We start from the raw sequence: 18,432 nt of genomic DNA, 5'->3' as shown, positions 1-18,432 counted from the left end.
GCATCTGGCAGGGTAGTTGAGGAGAGATCCATAGCATCTGGTTGAGGTGGCATTTGTCACTTGGTTTCAGAGAGTGGTGTGTCTGACCACAGGGTGCCATAGGTTTACATGGAGTGTGTACTTACTGCGAACATTAGAGTATAAGGTCATTTTTGTAACTTGTGTTATCCTTAAAAATCTGTAAATATCTGTAAAAGTATAGTTGTGGGTGAAGGAGTATTGTAATATAGTTCATATTTTCTTGTCTAATAAATGTTTTATCCTTTTGTTAAAAGTTCATCAGCTGACTTCTGTGACTCTGTTCAGTAGCCACTCTCCATGTATCTAAACAACAAATAAAAGTTAGGATCTATCAAGCTGGGTTCCGCCCGGGAACAGGCTTGTCCAGGGATAACCTTAGCTGGGGATCATAACACTAGTCACTAGAACTGGTGCTTCAAAATGCTACTAACATTTATCAATTCGAGGTTCAACATGCAATCAGTGTCCAAATCACTTCAAACTTTTCAATCAAAATGGATTACCTGTGGAACATTCTTAATGAAAATTAAAAAAAAGAAACTCACCATAAGATTTACAAAACAGATAAATGTTTCTTCAACTGTGAGCTAAGGTGACTCGAGATAGGTGCATATTACAACTCCATTGAGAATTGGAGAAAGCTGTAAGTAAATTGCAAGTCAGTAATGAATCTGAAGGGAACAGAAATAGAAATTGTGAGAATGAAGCTCTGGTTGTTCTATGTTAATCATTGTAGTCACTTTGCATGACTGTTGTATATTCACATAAGGTAGCTCTGGCCTATTCTAATATCTGCAACTTGGTGAGTTGCATGTCCTTTAAAGCTGACCTTTCATTGCATTGAAACTTTCCGTTCCTTTGATAACTTTTCTACTGACATTTGAAGATAAGGACCACACTGTGTGATTTAAAATCAGTAATACGCTTTGGCTTTTGACATCGGAAACTTGGCTCCAATGACAAGACATTGTCATTTCACAAAGTTTATTTTTCTCCAATAGAAAAAAATAGATATCCTTATATACAGTACTGAAAGGTTCTTTCATTTCCCAAGGGCTATGGCTTTGGCTGGGATACAGTATATCATTGACACTAACGGCTTTCTCATGCCTATCAAAAGTGGTTATTTTTCAGGGGCAGAATTTTTAGGTCGGTGTGTGGGCGCACTGCCAACTTGATCGGATGCGAAACCACACATGATGACGTCAGGCGAGCATCTTGACATCATCCTGTGCTCGCGCGATATTTTGGTCAATTAAGAGGCCTTTTAAGGTCATTAAAGTTGTTTTTGATTTTTCATGTTCCGACAGGAAAATCAACCAGGCGGACTTTGCATTTTTCACGAAACCTCATCCAAGGTCAGGTTGAGGTATCCGCTATTAAATTAAAAAAAACATAAAAATCTATGGACAGCATTTTTATCATGCGTATGTCCGGGTGACTGATTGTGATGCGTGGACATTTCTTTCACGATTTTTAAAACGTCATTTATTGGTTCTAAGCCTTCAGCTCCCTGAAGCAGCTCTTTGTCTTCAGGGTGCTTTCATTCAGCGTTCACCTGCGCCTGCACTTACATCAGCACCCGCCCTCCTCCTGCCTCACTCAGGCAGCATTGATCATTTCTGCGCGTGCTTCACACTAGCTGGCTGTGAATTGGCCAGCCAGCGTGAAATCGCGGTTGAGGGCCGATCAGGGTTGGCGGTCTGTTCGCCAGCAGCCCCCGGACCCACCAATCATGCCCGCAAGCCGACCTAAAACTCCCGCCCCACGTGTAAGGCTAGACAGAAAAGAAAAATACTTGCATTTAAGTAATGCCTTTCACGACATCTCAAAGCTCTTTACAACCTCCGAAGCACAGTCACTGTCGTAATGTAGGAAACACAGCAGCCAACTGGTGAACAGCAAACCCCCACTAACAGCAATGTGGTAATGACTCAGATCTCCTTCTTAAGGGAAATAAAAACAGAAAATGCTGAAAAACTCAGCAGGTCTGGCAGCATCTAAGCAGAGAGAAACAGAGTTTACATTTCAAGTCCATATGATTCTTCTTCAGGGCGTAAGAGAAGCAGAAATGCCATGGATCTTATACTATTTAAGAGGGAATGGAGCAAAATAGAAGGTTGGGGATAGGTGGGAGCTAGGGAAAATTTGACAAAGATATCATGGACACAGGACAAAGGGAATGGCAGTATTAAAGACTAAAGAAGGTGCTGATAGTGGCATAAAGGTAAGATAGAAGAATGTGTTAACATTGTTTGACATCTTTATCAAAATTCACCTGAGCTCCCGCCTGTCCTTGACCTTCTACTTTGCTCCGTCTGCCCTACCCCCTCTTAAACAGTATAAAATCCATCACATTTCTACTTCTCTTTAGCTCTGAAGAAGAGTCATACGGACATGAAACATTGGGCAGAATTATTCCAGATTTGTACAAAGTGTGGCAGCGGGCGGGAAAAAGGACGTTTTACCTGCCGGCTGCAAGGAAGGGTTTTCACATTGTATCGTCGCATTCCGGTGTGTCTCGCCTCATGATAAATACATTCCCAGGAAACACGCTGTATCACTGGTGGAGCAGCCTCTGATTCACCCGCCATCACCTCAGGCCTTCAGTAATCCGGGTGCCATATTTACAGGGCGCCCTGCATAGAGCTAACACTCTCTAAGGGATCGGAAGCTGCTGCAAAGTCATAGCTGCCAAAGGGAGGAAATATATTGCCCCCAGATTTCATGACCCCTCCCTTGGGCACATGGATGCAGTGGAGGCCTGCTGTGCAGTCCTCTACCCACGCTCTGGACGAAGACCAGCAAACAAGGAAACAAATCCAGCATGAGAGGTGGCGGCAGCAGTGGTCAGTGCCGACGCCCTACAAACGAGGACATCCACACAGTGCCGAAAGAAGATGAATGATCTCCTCCGTTCCACCAGGGTAAGTCACCCTTCTCATCACTCTCCACTCACACACACCCAAACCCATCACACTTCCACTGGGATCTCACTCACTGCCAGTTCAAGGGACATCAGCATTCACTCTCACACACGCCTGCATCTGCCCTGCAGATCATGTCCTCATCCCGCCCTTGCGCTACTCACTACCCACACATGCCAGGCATACTTCTCATCTGGCCTGGCAGGCAACCTGCTCACTTCTCTCTATCCGGCTTCATGAGGACAAGCTGGCACACAACAAGAGGGAGAGGTCACAGACTGGTGGAGGAATGCCTGATATCAAGGTCCTCACAGACTTTGAATATAGAGTCATCCAGTGACGATCTGGACCATTCCTGTGCAGACGGCGAGGTCGGCGGTCCTCAGCATCCTCCTGGAATCTAGCGACTATTAGGGCCTCCGCTGCATCTCCATGACATGAGCCTGAACACTGAGAGTATGTGCGCTGCCATCAGCCACACAGGAGTCAAATGGTTACAGTTGAAAGGTGAGGATGTCAGGACTGTCCTCACTGCGGCGTGTCAACATCCTCCATGAACCTTGTGGCTACGAGGGCCCCCTTAGAGCACCTGCCTTGCCTGGCCAGTGCGATGGCCTCATCGCTGATATCCTTGCCTTCAAGGACCTCCTCATCATCATCTCCTTCGATGTCCTCCTCATTGGAAGATACATGCAGCTCCTCCGTCTCCTCCTCAGCCAGGTCCTCCTCCCATTGCTGCGCCAGGTTGTGGAGCATGCAACAAGCGCAGCTGATGCGTAACACCCTCGGTGGATTGCGTTGCAGTGCTCCACCAGATCGGTCCAGGCATCAGAACCACATTCTCAAAATCCCTATCATTTTCCCCACCACAGTCTGGGTCGTGGCTTGAGCCTCATTGTACCGTGCCTCTGCCGCAGTCTGTTGCACGGGCGTCATCAGCCACATCCTTTGTGAAAGCCCTTGTCCTCGAGGAGCCAACCCTGCAGGTTCTGTGTACCTTGGAAAATGTCAGGGATTTGAGACCTGCTAAGGATGTCGGAGTTATGGACGCTCCCTGGGAATCATGTGCAGATCTGATGTATGATGTCTTTGTGGTAATCACACAGCAGCCGAGCATTCAGCAAGTGGAAGCCCTTGCGGTTGACATAGTTGACTGCTTGTTGCCATGGAGATCGAAGCTTTACATAAGTGCAGTCTATGGCACCCTGCACCTGTGGAAAACCTTATATCTGCGCAAATCCCAGCGCTCTTGCCTCCTGGCTTTCCTGATGCCGCAAGAAGTGCACACATTTCTGTGCCTTCGCTAAGATAGCACCCCTGATCTCCTGAATACACTAGTGCATGGAAGCCCAAGATCCAGAATGGGTCACCTGTGGAGCCCTGGAAGGAGCCACTGGTGTAAAATTTGAGGGCCGTGGTTACTTTCATGGCCACTGGCAGTGGATGCACTCCTTGTACCGGTGGTGCCAAATCCTGCAGCGGATGGCATTATACATTGTACCGTTTAAAAGAGATTCACTAGGCTGATTCCTGGGATGATGGGGTTGATTTATCAAGAATGGCTAAACAGGTTAGGCCTTTATTCATTAGAATTTAGAAGAATGAGAGTGATCTTATTGAAAGGTGCAAGATTCTGAAGGGGTTTGACAGGGTAGATGTTGAGAAGATGTTTCCACTAGTGGGGAAATCTCAAACTAGGGGACACAGTTACAGAATAAGGGGAAACTCATTTAAAACTAGGATGCAAAGGAATTTGTTCTCTCAGAAGGCAGTGAATTCTCTACCCCAGAGAGTTGTGGGGGCTAGATCGCTGATAGTATTTAAAGAGGAGGTAGATAGATTTTTTAAATATTGGGGAGTTGAGGGCTATGAGGAGCTGGCACAGAAGAGGAGTTGAGGCCTGGAGCAGATCAGCCATGATCTTATTAAATGGCGTGGCAGGCTTGGGGGGCTGAATGGCCTAGTCTTGCTCCTATTTCTTATGATCTTGTGTTTTTATGTGACTGACCAGTTCCCGAGACATGCTCATTCTTTGGTGACATTGGTTCTCAGCCATCTGCAGGAATAAAAGGAGCCATCTCCAGAGCCTGAGTCTAGCGAGACGCCTACGAGCGCTTATGATGGCTCTCTGTGGATCTTCAGCTGCATGCACAGCAGACCCTGCCACTCCTTCATCCTGAGGGAGGCGCTCCTCCCTTTGCCAAGACAGGTGTCTCCACCACTCTCTTCTTCTTCTCTGGTCTCTGTAAGCCATGAGGCATACCGCTAAATCACCAGGCTCCATGATCCTGATGTTCCTGTCCTGCAGGACCAAAGAGAAAGATGCATGGGTTAGCATATGTGTACTAAGAACCTCTCTTGGTTAACTCTGAAGGCCCCTTCGTGCATGCAGGAGAGTGCTGGCCACCACTTGGATGGCCAGTGTGTAGTGTGCTCACTGGCTGTCCGAAACTCCACCCATATCGGCCCCACTCCACTTAACCAATTGGCTGCATTTTTAGCAATTGGACTGCATGCTGTGCTCTCAGTTCAGGGGCAGGAATTCTCCTAACCCAAACTGCAAGGTTGCGCTGTTAGCTTGAACCATAATGGATACTGGTCCAAACCTTAATAAAGACATTGCAAGGGGCTGTGAGCGCCTCCACCAGTGACTGCACCATGGCCACCTTTCAGAAGGGGATTGTACAACTTGCCTAGTCGGCCAATTGCCCTGCTGGAACCTAGAACGCACAATAATTTGTAATTTTCACCCGAGGGGTGAAAAGTTCTGGAGCACTTGGTGGCACCTTCATCCTTTTGCTTCGCTTGAGTGGGCAGAAAAGCTTGAGAGGCCCAACTCCAAGCCTATCAATGGAGCTGCTGCTGAACAGTCTCAGCTGTTGGAGAATGCCCACTTTAGACAAGCTTTTCCAAATGTGTAGCCACTTCCCTCACACTCCATGCCCTGCCCCCTCTGGCTATGCTTGAGTCTTTCTATCAGTCTGTCTGTGCTGCCTCGCCCCCCCCACCCCATTGGCATGTGCTTGAGTATTTCCTTCAGTCTGTGCTGCCTTGCGCTCCACACCCCCAACCCCAGTCTGACCTGCACTGGAGCTCTTGCCCTGGCATTGCATTGAAAGTCAGCCAGGAAAAAGTGACTGCCTGTGCCCCCAGCGAATGTGCACCTCTTGATGTCCGATGGGCGATGCTCGTGAGCACTGCGCAAGGTTGTGTGCACTCACCTCCGAGTTCCCTTCGAAGTTCAGATCACCATGTGCATCCCCTTTAAAGGCAATTGTGAAGCAGCTGTTCTGAAGTCACATCAATGTAGCCAGAAATTTGATGTGGGAGTATGATTCCGACAAGTAGGGCTTATAATAGATGCAAGTGTGTTACAATGACGATCCCAATGTGAGGCAGTGGGAAACACAGCCCGCCATTGACGCTTGGGGGAGACGATCGTAAAGTAGTTTCATGGCCGCTTAAAACCAATTTTTGACCTTCTCTCCATATAGTCCGCCACCCGCCATGGTGTTTGACATGGCCGGAAATTTAGGCTATCAATGCCATTTCTCTCTCCACAGATGCTGCCAGACCTGTTGAGTTTTTCCAGCATTTTCTGTTTCTATTTCAGATTTCCATTATCTGCAATATTTTGCTTTTATTCTTTTTAAGTGACGTTGAATGAGGGATAAATATTAGCCAGGGCTTCAGGGATAATTCCCTTGCTCTCCTTCAAATGGTGTCATTTTTTTTTTTACATCCACCTGAGAGAGCAGCAGTACTTCAGTTTAAGGTGTCATTGAAAGATGGCACCTCTGACAGTGCAGCACACCTTCAGCATTGCACTGCAGTGTGAGCCTAGACTTGGTGCTCATGTCACTGCAAGGGAACTTGAGCCCATAACTTTCTGACCCAGGAGCATGAGAGCTACCAACTGAGCCCAGCTGACTGTAAGATTTGTGTTACTATTCATACTGTTGGAAATATCACAATCTCTAATCTAAGCCTTTCCTCATTTCATGGCCATACATTCACTGTCTAGCTGGGCAGTGAAGAGGAGCGGGAAACTGGAATGTTTAGTGGCCTCACTGCTTTTGAGTATAGAGAATGTGGAGACCAATTGTACCACCTATTGTGTTAGTTTAACTGAGGTCACCTAACTCAATGCAGACCAGCAATTGAATTAGGAACCTTGCTAATCAACATGGCTTTGTATCACAATAAGCATGACATTAATCCACTAGATCATCAGGATAACCAGAGATGGAAATTTGTGAGCATGAGTTGTTGCATCTTGTTGGTGCATCAATTGAGTACTTAGCTAAACCTGCTTGTTAATCAGTATATTTGAAAATATGATCAGGCTCTACTAACTTATCTAACAATGTTTTTCTGATGCTGTCCTACAGATGAGACAAGAGTTGATTTATGAAATTGAATTCCATAATTTGCCATAGTGGGATTTGAGCTGATGACCTTAGAAGTGCTAAAACAGTACCATAAACACTAACTACCATACACTAGGGTATAAAGATTAGGCAGAAATACATAAATTAAATTAGGGATTTAAATGTATGTAAAGTATATGCATATGTAGGGATACATTAAAATTAAAAAGAATGCCTGAACAAATCCATTTCCAAATGAGCATGATACAAAACTGCCCTTCAATTAGCAATGTCGTCCATAAAGGCGTAAGAATTATAAAAGCATCTTTTCCTCCATGGAGATCCATTGCTGAGTCAGAGTACACATTTAACAATATCATACCTAACCTGCAAATGCTCAATGTTGACAGTCTATTTTCAATCCTAATAGTCTCACCTTGACAAGTGCAAAAATTCACCAAAAGGAAGTTAATGCAAAAATCACTTGACAACTTATTTTGAATGCTAGTGGGCTTTTGGATCTATAATCTGGTGGGTTTATCAAATCCTCAGTCTTATTTATTCTCAAATGAATAGCACAATATATTCTCCCTCTCCAGCCTTCATGTGTTGACACCTTTTCTGTCTTTGTGTAAGGGTGCAGTTAGATTTGCTAATCTTTGACCTAAATGAGAAAATTGCTTCGATTTCAACGTGGCAGGTCAGAAATGGATTTATATAAGTATCTAACAGGCTGCAGTCAGTACTTTACCTGAAAGTCAATTAACTTAAATGAAACTACCAGCACCAATATTACATTCAGTGAGCAAAGCCTTTGTTCACAACATAATTAAGATAATCAAGGCATCACACATTTCACAGAATTAGGAAAATTGAGATCAAACATTCTCTGAACATTCAACATCATTGGTGTTTTACAGAATATAATTGTTTATTTTTATTATATAACTTCTGATGAAAACGTATTGTGCACAACTAATATATATCATTGGCATTTCATCTGTTCAGCAGATGTGGTTACACAACAGCTTTCAATTCTATAGCATTATTAAAGTAGAAAACATTTCACAGCAGCATAATCAGGTGAAAATGGACACTGAACCAAAGAAACAGTTATTAGGAGGGCTGAATAAAAGTTTGGTCGAAGAGGTAGATTTTAAAGGAAGTTTTAAGTGAAGAGAGGGAGCTGGAAAGGTTTAGGGACAGAATTTTAGAGATTAGGGCCTAGAAGGCTGAAGATACAGCTGCCGTTAATGGGAAAAAGGGAGGAAGGGATGCACATGAGGTGGGAGGCAGAGAAATGCAGAGTTCTCAGAGGGCAGTGAGGGCTGTAGGGTTGCAATGTTACAGAGATAAGGATATATACACCTTTCATTTGGAGGTTTAGTTTTTTCTCATCCTGTTTCCTTCAGTTAAAAATAGTTATACAACATATTTTAGCTGAGATTTCAACACTGGTGATAAAGCTAGTGAAAAGTTGTATGACTTATGAGTCATGCTCACCAATCATTATTATGGCACTAGCATGTGACCATGCTGTGTTGCTAATTGTCTGCTGCTTGTGGTGTATGGTATAACAGCAAGGCACTTACCTGGTGAACCTCTGCAGAAACTGTTCCTCAGACAAGTGAAGGTGTGTGTGTCTCAGCCTGCATATCCTGATGTTGGGATAGTGGCACCTAGCTCATATTCTCTTCAGGCACAGCCTGAAATATCTCTGTTATTCCTTCAAAAAGTTAAAGAATATGGAGGAATTCCCAGTGGAAATTTTGTCATGTAATTATGGCAATTAGGGGTGGGAAAATTGCAGCATCACAACAAAAGGGCTTGGAAAACAAAATAAAACCAAAATAATGGCTAATAACATTGTAATCTCAATACTGGTTCCTTGAAATGATTTCTTCACAACAATATTAACTAGCAATCATGAAGGCCCAACTGAACAAAGAGGGTAAAGGGAACAATGTCAGATGGGCAGAAATTGAGAGTGTAGATGTCAGTTGAAACCTTTAAAGACAAGAACAGTCTCATAACTTTGCTTGAAAGGTAGTTTAGAATAGTCAAACAAACCTGAATCTCAATAGATTCCACCATTAGGTTGGCTTATGTAGCATACGTTTCTGGAATCCATAATACCGGTAAACTTTTTTTCAGAGATCTTAAAAAAGACTATCTCGAGAAGCCTTTAAATGCATTTAATACTTCAAACCACATTAGTGCACAATGAAGTTCAGCACTATGAGCTAGAAATTTGTCTTTTTTTTTTCATGGCCTATCACCAGGTATTTTGTCATTGAATGAGTTCCAACCACATGATAGATTTTTTTGAGAATAAAGGACGAAAAATCAATGAGTATTTTTTTTGCTGTTGTTACAAGTGTGGGCTTGTGTACAAATCCAGTTTCAATCTGATCTAGGTGCTTCTCCATACTGAGAAGTTAAGAGTGTAATATTAAATTTGATAGGTTTCTGAAGCTTGTATCGAATTAATTTCAAGGAGGGGTTGCAGGAGCTTTACAATACCCACAAAATCTTTCCTCAGGAGATTCATTGGAAGAGATAAGCTGTATATGGCCTGGAATTGATTATTTTCCCAGCAGTATGCTTTGTGGGGAATCTATAGTAATAGAAATCATTGGGGCTTAGTTAGCCCACATGTCATGTCAAGGCTATGAGAAGTGGAGATAGGAAATCCTCTAGCTGGGACAGATTCTATCATACCTGCCAATTTCAGAGTAATATTAACGATGGTGATGACGTTTAAACCCTAAGCTTTTTCATCCTTGATGTTTTAAAAAACATCGATAAATTACTTACAAGAGTTGTAAGCTGCAGAGGTAAAGAACTTGAATAGATAAATGTTGTATGACAATCCAATTACACAAATATTAGTCAATCTTCTATGGGCATTACACATGGGTCAAAACCAAATGTAATCTTCAGGTGAAGTGAAACTAGCGAGCAGGGGAATCTTAGAGAAATAAAGACAGAAAATATGGGAAAAATTCAGCAGGTTTAGCAGCATCTGTGGAGAGAGAAACAGAGCTAACGTTTCAAGTCCAATATGACTCTTCCTGCAAACTGGAGAGAGGTAGAAATGTGATGGGATTTATGCTGTTGAAAAAGTGGGGAGGGGCAGGTGGAGCAAAAGAGAAGGTCAGGGGAAAGGTTGGAGGGCAGGAGAGATTAAGGCCAGGATTTTGCCCTCGTCAAGTGGGCTCGACAGGGGCGAGTGGGAGCGGTTGGGAAGCTGACCGCCGCCCGTGATTCGGGCTTGACCACAATTTCACGCTGGGTGGCCAATTAAGGACATCCGAGATGGGGCGGGCAGGGGTCTGTTGGCCGCCTGGTCCAATAGCGACCCGGCGGCTGGTTCAAAAACAGCGCAGGCTGCCCCAGGGAGGGTGCCCGCGTTGGAGTTGCAGCAGTGACATGACGGCAAACAAAGATGCAGAGATCAGGCGGGAAGTGAGGTCAACTGGTCACTCGGCAGCCCATTTTTTCCGATGAGTGCCTCGCCGCCCTCCTGGAGGGCTAGAAGGGACAGCCTTGTCCCCAGAGATGTGAGGAGGAGGCCACCACACCTCTCAAAGAGGACATGGGAGGAGGTGGCAGCCTGGGTAAGCAACCAAGACGTGATGTGCTGCACCTGAATGCAGTGCCAGAAGCACTTCAATGATCTGTTGCACTCAGGAAGGGTGAGTACCGTGTTAGCATGGGGCAATGTATTGAATTGTTCTGGCCTGGCCATCCCCCCGTCAAGCTCAGGGGAGTCTGAGTGCTAACTGTCAATCACACCAGAGCTAGCCAATGGGCTGAGTCCTGGCTGCTTTAACTGAGTGCCTTGCGCCTCGAGAGCCACGACTCAGATTTGCCCTGAAAGGTGCTCCTTGCCTGGGGTTGGCCAGGCTGCATTGGTGCTGCAGGTAGGGAGTGGACTAATCAATGCTCTTCTGTCCTTTCAGGAGAAGACATCCCTTAAGAATATTGAGAGGTCGCGGACTGGCGGAGGACCCCCTTGCACACTGGCGGAGGACCCCCTTGCCTCCTCATCCTCTCCTGGTATGAACAGGAGGCCTTGGAGCTCAAGGAGGCGCCATGCACCTCTACCAACTGGCCACGTTCAGGCTGGGGTGTCAGGCGAAGGTAAGAGTGCAGTGCGCTGAGGTGAGAGTTTCGGACGCTGCAAACAATTTTGTGCAGTCTCATCATTGATGGGAGCCTCCAGACTGGATTCCTCATTGATCATTGAAAGATGATGGCACAATGATGCAGATCTCTATGGTCTCACCAGGGTGTCTGGCATGCACAGTGACATTGTGGTGACTTAAACTAATGACAAGTCCTTCTTCTCCCTTAGATCTGCCACCAAGTAGCCAAGCACTGGACCTTCAGGAGCTACCCTCGACACCGGAGAAGCACCAGCATCACACCCGCTCTCTGAACCAGGCACCACGCAGATACCAGCACCTCTGTGGACATTATTTCGGAGGCTAGTATCTTGGTGCAAATTGGTGAAGGCACATCACATTCACTTGAAGTGCAGGTGGAGGCAGAGAGTGCCTAGGGCACTGGCAGTCAGAGGACTGCTGGGGACCAGGACAATTCTCAGGCAAAGGCTGATGATGGGCCTCCAGAGTCGTCCATTAGGCAGCAGATGCTGGATGACCAGCGGGGTGTGTGGGAGGATCTGGCGGAGATCCAAGGAAGTATGTGTGCCACGTTCTCTCTTGTGGAGGAATCCCTGCAGAGTGTGAGCACTGCGTTGACCCTCATGGCCGAGTGCAATGCCTCCTGCATGGGGAGATTGGCGGCTCTCATGGAGAGGCTGCTCCAGGAACAGAATCAGGATTTCCTGGGGTTGCGCTTGGACTTGCAAGCCCTCACACAGGCACTGACCTCAGGTGGTCAGTGTCAGCGTGGGAGATGGATTGGGGGCCCAGTATCCCAGCTAGATGTTCATCCAAGAATGGTGAGCAGGGAGGCCCACAGCAATCTCACGTTGGCACATAAGCTGCTTGCCATCACTATGGGCTCCTCTCAGGGTGGTCTAGATGACGGCAGTAGCTTCTCAGCCACTCTACCAGTGAACATGGCATCTGATGAGGTTTTGGCGACTGGGGGGATAACAGCCACTGGCCACTCCCTCCCAGGCGGAGCCAGCACAGGCTCCGAGGCTGTAAACGTAAGTTTAAGGCACCAAAAGCGCAAGAGGGCCTGGTCAGGGGTGATCTTTCATTCTCCCATTTTGTTTTACTTTTTTTAATGGTGTGACCAAAAACACCGGTTATTATCCTGTTCAATAATACGTGAGTTCCAACATTAAATTACATTTTCTTTTGTATTACTAGCCTGAGTATGCTTCATTTGTTTTGTAGGTGCAGGGTAGGCCATTATATAATGCTGGACGTGGGTGTCTTATAACTTTATTGCACTGAGTGTATCTTGGAGGCCAAGGAAAGGGTCATTTCTGCAATCTGGGATGGTGGCAGCAGCCCTGCCATGAGGTGGTAGCTCTTATTTGGCAGCCTAGCTGAAGGACCGTTAGATCAAAGCATCCCTGGTGTCCCGACCTCCCTGGAGGTTACCGAGGTCTGGTACCACACCCTCAGTGTTCTCCTCACCGTGCTCCTCTTCTGACTCACTACTGGACTCATCATCTGTGGCCAGTGCTGCTGCATCAACATCCTTGTCCTCCAGTGGTTTCCCCCTTGCCAGTGCCAGATTGTGAAGAGCACAGCATGCGACCACTATAAGTGACACCCGCTCTGGGGGGTATTGCAGTGTGCCCCCTGAACAGTCCAGGCATTGGAAGTGCATCTTGAGAAGACCTATGGTTCTCTCTATCACCGGCCTTGCGGAGACATAGCTCCTGTTGTGCTGCTGCTCTACCTCTGTCCTTGGATAGTGGACAGGCGCCATAAGCCACCTTTTCAAGGGATAGCCCTTATCACCGAGCAGCCATCCATCCAGCCGGGCTGGAGCACTGAAGAGTCTCGGCACCTGGGAGTGCCTCAGGATATAAGCATCATGGGAGCTGCCAGGGTACCTTGCAGGATCAGCATCCTGTGGTCACACACTATCTGCACGTTCATGGAGTGGAGTCCCTTCCTGTTAACGAAGGCACCCGGCTGACCCGTTGGGGCCTTGAAGGCCACACATGTGCAGTCGATTGCACCCTGGACGCGGGGGAACCCAGCATTGCTGCAAAGCCTTTGGCTCGCTCTGCCTGGCTGGCCTCGTCCGCATGGAAATGAATAAAAGTAAATGCACGCTTGAGCAGAGCTTCTGTCACCAGCTTGGCGCAACTATGGACAGCTGATTGGGACACTCCACGCAGATCCCCCACTGAGCCCTAGAAAGAGCTGGAGGCAAAGAAGTTGTGGGCCACTGTGACCTTCAGAACCACTGGCATGAGGTGTCCACCCACACAGTTGGAGCTGATCTCAGGCCCGATCGTCTGACAAATGGAGGTCATGGTCATAGAGTCATAGAGTTGTACAGCACAGAAACAGGCCCATCGTGCCTCTGCCGGGCATCAAGTGCCTATCCTAATCCTATTTTCCAGTACTTGGCCCGTAGCCAAGTGAGGCGGAGCCTCCTTCGGCATTGCACCTCGGACATATTAAGCTATCTGCATCAGCACCTGTAAACCCTGGCAGCAGGATAATGGCATCTTCTGTGGCCCCTTGGACTTCCTGTTGGCCCTGCGCCACTTGTGCCCGAGCCTTTCCTCCCACAGGTCACACCCCTGGAAGCTGTATTGGGACTCCTGGCCTCCTTTCCTTTCTGCCCCTCTCTTCCTCCTCAGAGGAGTTGCCTCCAGTAGAGACCACAATCCCCATTACCAGGGTCAGGGAAAGCTGTCTGATACCTGGAAGGGTCCACATGCTCCGAATCCTCAGGGATTGAAGACACAAAAGAATTCTGAAATGATGCACGGAAATGCTAAGAATGAAGCCCTGATCAGAGATGAAGCTGACAAGTGACAATAAGCAACCAGCAGCAAGTTATCTCCAAAACTCCTCACTACTCACATTGACAATGCTGCTGACCTTTTTTATCCTGCTCGTGGATGAAGTTTTGCAAATTGGGGGCAGTCCACCTGCCCGCTTTACCTGTGTGACGAACGAAAAATTGCACTGGCAACATTAAGTCGCCATCAATTGGGTTGTCAAGGGCCTTAACTGGCCTCTTAATTAATGGTGGATGCGGCTCCAACTCCTGCTGGCGCCTGTCAACTGAAATATCGCGCGTCATTTTACACTCGTTTGGGTCGGGCATGCGCCTGCCCATCGAGCGGAAAATTCTAAAATTCTGCCCTAAAGGGCAAGGATGTCATGAACACAAGACAAAGGGAGTGGTGATGATCATTGTAAGAAGAAAGCTTTGGTCCAGAGTAGGTGTTAATAGCAGAATAAAGGTCAGCATTGTCTGAAAGCAAAATAGCAGAATGTGTTAATAGTTGTGAAAGAGGTTTTGAAAGGAAAAGAATACATGAGAACAAGATACAGACTGACACTCGTGGGGAAAACATTCAAATTGGAGCACAGAGTTCATTCTCGGAAGTTATTGAACTCAAAGTTGAGTCCAGAAGGGAGATGAGGAAGATGACAGGAATTTAGTCTACCGTGTTCGCTGTGCACAATGCGGTCTCCTCTATATTGGGGAGACTAAATGCAGACTGGCTGATTGCTTTGCAGAACACCTCCACTCAGTCTGGAAGCGTGACCCTGACCTTCCAGTCCACTTGCCATTTCAATTCACCGTCTCTGCTCTCATGCTCACATTTCCGTCCTCTGCCTGCTACAATGTTCCAGCGAAGCTCAACGCAAGCTGGAGGAACAGTACCTCATCTTCCCGTTAGGTATGTTACAGTCGCAATGCAGGGCCTCTCCTCACTGCAGTGCGTAACCCTCTGACCACAGTGATTGTCCCATTCCAAAGTCCCAGCCCACCTCAGTGATGCCTGTGCCTTGATGCTGATTGTGTTTACTGCAAGAATATCGTGCCCGAGCATTGCTGGGTCACGTGAGGTTATGTGTGCTCAGAACACCTCTGAAGCAGGGCTGCCCCCCTTTTCTCATCTGCATTCTGGACAGGTGAAGGTGTCATGCTGAAGGGGACAGGTGAGGTGATTATGCATGAAAAAGGATCAAGTACTTTTGAAGTCCATGTCCCCTCTGTTTTCCAGCAAGGTCTTCATGAGGTGAGAATCTGCACAGAGGGTGGAGGGTGATGACTTCCGATGACCAGACTGGTGCCAGACGCTCCCAGTTGCTACCTTGCGCTCTTAGGAGATCCCTCACTGCATCTCATCATCTTCCTCACAGAAATTTTAGTTTAGTTATTTTTTGGGGATGTGGGCATTGCCGACTGGGCCAGAATTTATTGCCCATCCCTAATTGTCCTTGAGAAGGTGCTGTCTTCTTGAGCAGCTACAGTCCATGTGGTGCAGGTACACCCATAGTGCTGTTAGGTAGGGAATTCCAGGATTTTGGCCCAGCGCCAGTGAAGGAACGGTGATATATATCCAAGTCAGGATGGTGAGTGGCTTGGAGGGGAACTTCTAGGTGATGGTGTTCCATGGATCTGTTGCCCTTATCCTTCTAGATGGTAGTGATCGTGGTTTTGGAAGGTGCTGCCTAAGGAGCCTTGGTGAATTCCTGCAGTGCATCTTGTAGATGGCACACACTGCTGCCACTCTCCCTTGGTGGTGGAGGGAGTGAATGTTTGATTATGTGGTGCCAATCAAGCGGGCTGCTTTGTCCTGGATGGTGTCATTCTTCTTGGGCGTTGTGGGAGCTGCAATCATCCAGGCAAATGAGGAGTTTTCCATTACACTCCTGACTTGTGTCTTCTAGAGAGTGGACAGGTCTTGGGAAGTCAAGGGGTGAGTTACTCATCGCAGGATTCTTAGTCTCTGACCTGCTCTTGTAGCTGTAGTACTTATTTGGCTAGTCCAGTTCAGTTTCTGTTCAAAGGTAACCCCTAGGATGTTGATAGTGGGGGATTCAGCAACGGTAATGCCATTGAACGTAAAAGGGTGATGGTTAGATTCTCTCTTGTTGGAGATGGTCACTGCCTGTTACTTGCTATTTGTGAGCCCAAGCCTGGATGTTGTCCAGGTCTTGCTGCATTTTTACATGAACTGCTTCAGTATCTCAGAAGTCACGAATCGGGCTGAACTTTGTGCAATCATCAGCGAACATCCCCACTTCTGACCTTATGATGGAAGGAAGGTCATTGACAAAGCAAATGAATATGGTTGGGTCGAGGACACTATCCTGAGGAACTCCTGCAGTGATGTCCTGGAGCTGAGATGACTGATCAAGAACCACAACCATTTCCTTTGTGCTAGGTATGACTCCAACCAGCAGAGAGTTTTCCCCTTGATTCCCATTGATTTCAGTTTTGCCAGGGCTCCTTGATGCCACACTTGGTCAAATGCTGCCTTGATGTCAAGGGCAGTCACTCTCACCTCGCCTCTGGAGTTCAGCTCTTTTGTCCATGTTTGAACCAAGGCTGTAATAAGGTCAGAAGCTGAGTGACCCTGGTGGAACTCAAACTGAACATCAGTGAGCTAGTTATTGCTAAGCCAGTAGTGCTTGATATCACTGTTGATGACCCTGTCCATCACTTTACTGATGATCGAGCGTAGACTGATGGGGCGGTTATTTGTCTGGTTGAATTTGTCCTCTTTTTTGTGTACAGGACATACCTGGGAAATTTTCCACATGGCCAGGTAGATACCAGTGTTGTAACTGTACTGGAACAGCTTGGCTAGGGGCGTGGCAAATTCTGGAGCATAAGTCTTCAGTACTATTGCCGGAATGTTGTCAGGGCCCATAAACGTTGCAGTATCCAATGCCTTCAGTCATTTCTTGAAATCAAGTGAGGTGAATCGAATTGGCTGAAGACACTGAAGGCACCTGTGATGCTGGGGACCTCCAGAGGAGGCCAAGTTGGATCATCCACTTGGCACTTCTAGCAGAAGATTGTCACAAATGCTTCAGCCTTAACTTTTGCACTGATGTGCTGGACTCCTCCATAATTGAGAATGGGGATATTTGTGGAGCTTCCTTCTCCTGTGAATTGTTTAATTGTCTACCACCATTCACGACTGGATATGGCAGGACTGAAGAGCTTAGATTTGATCCATTGGTTGGGGTATAGCTTAGCTCTGTCTATTGCATGCTGCTTATGCTGTTTGGCACACAAGTAATCCTGTCTTGTAGCTTCATCAGGTTGACACCTTACTTTTAGGTGCACCCAGTGTTTCTCCTGGCCTGCCCTCCTGCACTCTTCATTGAACCTGGATTGATCCACTGGCTTGGTGTAAATAGTAGGTTGGGGGATATGCTGGGCCATGAGGAAACAGATTGTGGTTGAATACAATTCTGCTGTTGCTGGTGGTCCACAGCACCTCATGGTTGCCCAGTCTTGAGTTGCTAGATCTGTTTGAAATCGGTCCCATTTAGCATGGTGGTAGTACCACACAACAGGATGGAGGGTATTCTCAATGTGAAGATGGGGCTTTGTCTCCACAAGGCCTGTGTGGTGTTCACTCCTACTGATAGTGTCGTGGACAGATGTGTCTGCAGCAGGCAGATTGGTTAGGATGAGGTCAGGTATGTTTGTTCCTCTTGTTGGTTCCCTCACCACCAGTCTAGCAGCTATGTCCTTTACGATTCGGCCTGCTCCATTAGTAGTGGAGATACCGAGCCACTCTTGGTGATGGGCATTGATTACATTCTGCGCCCTTTCCACCCTGAGTGCTTCCTCCAAGTGGTGTTCAACATGGAGGAGCACTGGTTCATCAGCTGAGGGAGGGCAGTACACAGTAATCAGCAGGAGGTTTCCTAGCCCATGTTTGACCTGATGCCATGAGACTTCATGGGGTCCGGAGTCTATGTTGAGGACTCCCAGGGCAACTCCATCCTGACTGTATACCACTGTGCTGCCACCTCTGCTGGGTCTATCCTGCTGGTGGGACAGGACGTACCTAGGGATGGTGATGGTGATGCCTGGGACATGATCTGTAATCTATGATTCCATGAGTATGACTATATCAGGTTATTACTTGACTTGTCTGTGAGACAGCTCTCCCAATT

The sequence above is a fragment of the Cetorhinus maximus genome, chromosome 4 (assembly GCF_964194155.1).
Source record: "Cetorhinus maximus chromosome 4, sCetMax3.hap1.1, whole genome shotgun sequence".
Taxonomy (NCBI): domain Eukaryota; kingdom Metazoa; phylum Chordata; class Chondrichthyes; order Lamniformes; family Cetorhinidae; genus Cetorhinus; species Cetorhinus maximus.
Note: the sequence above shows the minus strand (reverse complement) of the source record.